Here is a 6,277-nt window from a genome sequence, read left to right as displayed (position 1 = left end):
TTATTTTCCATTTTTAATAGATTTTTATTGTTTTGTGTAAATACAACTAACAAATTAATTCGTATTTTAGCATTCTAAAATCATTTATATCATTTGTGCACACATTATTGTTTTGTTAAATTAAAACCCTTCTTGATAAATTATTAGTTTAATATATCAATTTAATTAATTATTTAATTAATTATTTCTTTTAATTAAACTAACTTAGTCTAATTTATCATTTATTAACAAAAATATTATTCTATTTATTATTATTATTATTCAATATTATTTTACTAATTCAATATTATTATCTAATTTCTATTATTATTTAACTAATATTATTATTACACTAATTATTATTATTATTATTTTATTATTAATTTCAAATTGACAAAATTTGGGCTTTTTTCTTTTGTGGGTTTTAACCTAATTTTCTAACACTATAAATAGGACCTTTGACAATCCTATTAGGGACCTTTTTTCATTTTCACGTACAATTCACAAAAAACACTTTTTTTCTACGTTTTTTCTTTTCCTTCCTCCGAGGGTTTGTCTTAGGGTTGTCTTGAACAACCCTAATTCGCCGTTTTCGATTAACTAACAACGGGCGACAAAACCTTTCCCCTTTTCAAACTCCATCTCAAATTCAAACCTTTTTGGCCGATGATTAATCTATGAGGTCTCCCTTAAAACATTTTTTAAAACCTTTGGCCAATGATGATAACTGAGGCCTCCCCTCTTTTTAAAAAATGCTCTTTCTTCGTTTAATACATGTTTTAGCTAATGATTTTGTATGCTCAAAAAAAATATTCATTTTGGTCGATGATTACATATGAGCCCCCCTGAAAAGGGTTTATGGCCATTGTTGTCTCTATCTAACAATGGCTGGCCTCCCATAAAAAAGGAGTTTCTGGCCATTATTGTCTCGGTCTGACAATGGTATTGTCAAAACCTTTAAGGTTTGCTATATTTTTGTTTTATTTTGGCTTTATTTGGTTTTGTTGTATTTGGTTTAGCCAAGGTCATTGTTGTCTCGATCTGACAATGACCTTATCAAAACCTTTGAGGTTCTTCCCTTTTGCCTAATATTTAATAAAATATTTTTCTGATAATATATAATAAAAGCCTAAACCTAAAGATTAAATGGGTCCCCTTGAGTACAAGGGAGGAAAAGGGTGCCTAACACCTTCCCTTTGCCTAATTTACCTACTTACCAAAAGTCTTAATTTTTCTTTAATTTTAAAGTTTTACCCTTTTTTCCTTTAAATAAAGGGTGGCGACTCTGTTTTATTAAAATTTTAAGCAGGTTGCCACACAACAGAGTCCTATATCTCCGACCATACAATGCTTCGAAAGGAGCCATCCCAATACTAGAATGGTAACTATTGATGAAAGTGAACTCGATCAATGGAAGATAAGTATCCCATGTACCTCCCTGCTCTAGAACACAAGATCTCAACAAATCCTCTAATGATTGAATCGTCCTCTCCGTCTGACCATCTGTCTGAGGATGATACGCCGAACTCAACCTCAACTTAGAACCCAATGCTCCTTGCAAACTTTTCCAAAAATATGAAGTGAACCTCGACTCTCTATCTCAAACAATAAACAAAGGAAAACCATGCAGCTTAACAATCACATTGGTATAAATCTCCGCCAACTTCGAAACTGGATAGGTGATGTTAATAGGTACAAAATGAGCCGAATTCGTAATTCCATTGAATTTGAAGAGGAATTAGACCTCTAAACTTGTAATTCAAAGTAAACATCAAAAGAAGGAAGTAGGAGAAGAGGAAGTATCAAAAACAAGTTAAAAAGGGCAATAAACAGGATTCTGTCAGCATGAAATCGATTTCATCTAGAGATAAATCGATTTCATCTGCTGCATTTTTCAAAAACTGCGCAAAACATCAGTATGAAATCGATTTCATCTAGAGGGAAATCGATTTCATCAGTGTTTTTTCAGAAAAAACAACATCTAAAAGGAGAAAACTTGTTTAAACATAAAACCAAACACCTTGTGATCTTGGATACAATAGTGCATGAAAATACCATCAAATAGCACCAAAGTAACACCATAGATGTAGCACACGTAATTAACAAAGGATCACATTTTGAAGGATTAAAGTGGATCTAGAAATTACCAATTGAAATCAACTTCTTCAAGAACAAACATCAACAAGCCTTGATCTACCAAGAATGGATGAAAAAAAGTGTTTGGATGAAGGTTTAGCTCAAAGATTAGTAAGATTCAATGTGAATCTCACTAACTTTTTAGGGAAGAAGAGCTTTGAGTGATTTGGGAAAGGTTGGGAAGAGAATTTGCAAGACTGATTTTGTCTCTCAAAAGCTTCTAGAGAAATTCTTGCAATGTGAGTTTGGCTATCAAAATCTTGTGAAATGAAGGAGAGGAGGCCTTTATTTATAGAATTAGGAGTGAGGGTAGTAGAAAATTGGTAATTGTCCTTTCGAGATTAATTTGAATTTCATTGGTAAGAAATGGGATGAAAATGGGGTTTATGAAGGAAATTAGTTATGGTAATGATGTGGAATATGGATAATAATAAAAGATTGATCCAAGAAATGATCAAGTGGTGCACATGATATCAAATGAGGGTGTATGATAGGATTTAATCATGATGAGGCATGGAATTATGTGATCAAGAATATTATCCTAAAAAATGGTGTCAAATATCAATAAGGTTAAGAATTGTTCCTTTTTTGCCCAAATTTGTTGCATGAAATCGATTTACCCGGAAGGGAAATCGATTTCTTCCATGGAAAAGTGAGAATCTGGTACAAATTGTAGTAGGGAAATCAACTTACCCAGGAGGGAAATCGATTTCATCTGTAATAAATAATGAAATGCCTTGTTTAATAGATGCCTTGCCTTGGTACCTACAAAACACACACATACAAAAGGAACAACGCCATATTTTTTGTATTTTGGTTAGTGTAACACATACAAGCTAAACAAACATAGGTTCTTAATGATTCCCCTCAGAGATGAATTGAGCACAACACCAAAAATAAAGCTTCAAGAGGGAATTCTTGATTACTAATTTAGATGGAGATGACGTATGATCTTAGGGTCAAAAATTGGGATATGACACAGACGCCTTATGGCCACCCTTGGGGCCTGCAATAACTTACAACTAAGGCTTCTCTAGTGGGCAAGTTCAGACTCCTCCCATCCCACCTGTGATGATTATTTCTCCTCCCTTTGGTCATGTTGTGCTTCATAGTGAGAACTCAAGCGTCTATGAGAAGATGAATGAGTTCTAAGATGATCTATGTTATTGCCCTTCCCTTTGTTCACATGATCTATGCCTTTTTCCTAATGTCATGATTCTCGCGAAGTTCAAAGCGCCATACTTTGAGAAGTATAAGGTAAATTAATGTCCCCAAAACCATTTAATCTTGTACTACAAAAAGATGGCTATGCATACTGATGATGACAAGCCTTTGATTTACTACTTTCAAGATACTCTAACAAGGGCATCCTTGAAATGGTACATGGGTTTGGATAGTGCCTATATCAGAACCTTTAATGACCCTGCTGAAGCTTTTGTACATCAATACAAATACAATATTGATATGGCGCTTGACCATGATCAATTGTGTGCCATGTCGTACAAGTATAGAGAGTCATTTAAGGAATATGCACAAAGATGGCGTGAGATTGCCGGCTAGATTTCTCTTCATATGAATAAAAAGAAATGACCAAGATGTTTTTGAAGACGTTGAGCTTATTTTACTATGAGAGAATGGTTGCAAGTGAAATAAAAGACTTTGCTGAGATGGTGGGTATAGGTGTCCGTCTAGAAGAAGGTTTCCGTGAGGGACGATTGACTATGGAATATGGATCATCAAGTGGAACTAAGAAATATGGTGACAACTTTCAAAATAAAAGGGAATATGAAACCAATGTTGTTGCAATTGATTTGTTATTTAACTTTTGCTATATGAATTATTTTCTAAGTAATAATTGATGAAGTGACTTGATAGTTCACGAGTTTTTTTGGGATGTGACATTCCTACTTGTGTGAACTCTGATTTCCGTATTAATTTATTTTTTTTAATTTTATTTAATTATGGGGAAAGTATGGTGTTACATCGCACCCCATGAAGAAACACTTGGTTGAAAAAACTTCTTATCACCTTTATCAAACTCAGATTCATGGTCTAGAGCCAAGTCGCAAATATCTTTAGGAAAAACATCAGGAAATTACACGCCACTGGAATATCACTAGCAGTTACATTACTCTCATTCTCTAAGAAGAAAATATCAGCAATACCTGATCGTTCTTCGTCAAAGACATCTTGCCTCAACCTACAAACAGAAATCTTGAATTCACATCCTTATTAGATTCAGAAAACAACACGGCTCCAATAATAATTGCACCATTGAAATCAGCAGCGCAAGAAACAATACTAAAAAACTGAAACATCTCAGAGAAGCAAAAGCTTCTCCCCACTTGTTTCAATCTCACTCCTGCAGAAAACCAGTCAGTAAAAACGAGTACAGACAGTGTTTCACGCACATGTCACATACTAAGGAACAAACAACATTAGACAACCTGGCCGGAAGGACCGACCTGCTCTGATACCACTAATGTAACATGTAACACCCTTCTAAATATCCCAACAAAATATTAAATAAATTAAAAGTAAACATGTAAAAGGATCCTACAACTCCTTAATAAAATTTTAAAACCATTTGCCATGCCTTTCCAAGGAACATAAACTAACATTATTCAGCAAAACAAGTTTAACACAGTGGAAAATAATTTCATAATCTGAATAACTTAAAACATCAATCTTCAACACCAAAGAGTCATCGACTCGTAATCTAACCATAATTATTCAAACAACCAAAAATAAGAGTTTATGAAGACAACTGTTCCCTAGTTTTACAAAACCAGAGCATGACACCGACACGACCGAAACTAAACAGATTAGCCTATAAGCTATCCTCACCAAGCACAAGCTGATACTCCTTAATCTGAAAATGATCAACATTAAGGGTGAGACATATTCACAATTAAACTATATTATGAGTTCATAATGACAAAACAATATAGATAAGTTAGTCACCCTATTGTAACATATTCTAGATTTTAGAATTATCCACAGAATAATTTACGAACATAATCAAGCACAATTCACATCACCGCATTATAACACTATAATTCTTCCACTCATGTTATAATGTACATACAAAATAATGCAATGAGACACTATGCATGTGGTACCAATCATGGGATTAACCCATCTCACCGATCCAAACAACACCAGGATACGGCCATCGTCGAGTACTAATTCCATACAAAGGGAATCATCCTCCACTGATCCAAACAACACCAGGATACAGCCGCAACTATGATTATGAATGCATGCATAGCATATAACATACTAATCATCAACACCGATTATGATGAACAAAATCATCTAAACATAAGTCACCATTAGAAACACCGAATTTAGTATGTTCATTCTTATGCACAATCAATAATCACATCATACATACTCACACCAAACATAACATCAATATCACAGTCATGTTATTACATCATCACCATATTGTTACATTTATCAAAATATGCACACAATGTACAAACACACCATAATGAAATAAGTCAGGGCTTACAAATAAAATTGAGCCACTTCCCATCACACCATTTTATTATATAGAATATTTAATTATGTTATTAACGCTTAAAACGTTGATTAAAACGGACTTACGGTTTGAAACATATGAATTTTTTAAATTAAAATATTTTTCAAGAAGCATCAGGTGTAACTAGTTACCAATCATGTTGTACCCGGTTACACAACGACGTCAAAGTTTTATTTTTCAAATTTGCTTCGGTGTAACCGGTTAGCGTCCAGGGCGTACCCGATTACGCATTAACGTAACTCAATTCGCTATTTCTAAAATTCAGCTTGTAATTGGTTACAACATAGAGTGTACCCGATTACAACACCCAAAAATCCCCAGTTTAACAATGTTACCTGGTTACAACGTAGTCAGTAGTAGAAAATCCTATTTTTGACAGCCACTTCCCTACTCCAACTCAATCCAATTCGTACCATAACACGTGTAATCACCAAAACAGTACCAATTAAACATTCTAAGTCATTTCTAATCATACTTAGGAGTCTTTTAACATCAAACATATTCTCCAATCATTCAATTTCACCAAAATCACTCACTTGCTCTATAACTTCCACAACCCCAAAACCTATCATACATCCATTTGAGATAAATAATCTATCTACTCAATCCTATCAT

The sequence above is a fragment of the Vicia villosa genome, unplaced genomic scaffold (genome assembly GCF_029867415.1).
Source record: "Vicia villosa cultivar HV-30 ecotype Madison, WI unplaced genomic scaffold, Vvil1.0 ctg.002116F_1_1, whole genome shotgun sequence".
Taxonomy (NCBI): domain Eukaryota; kingdom Viridiplantae; phylum Streptophyta; class Magnoliopsida; order Fabales; family Fabaceae; genus Vicia; species Vicia villosa.
Note: the sequence above shows the minus strand (reverse complement) of the source record.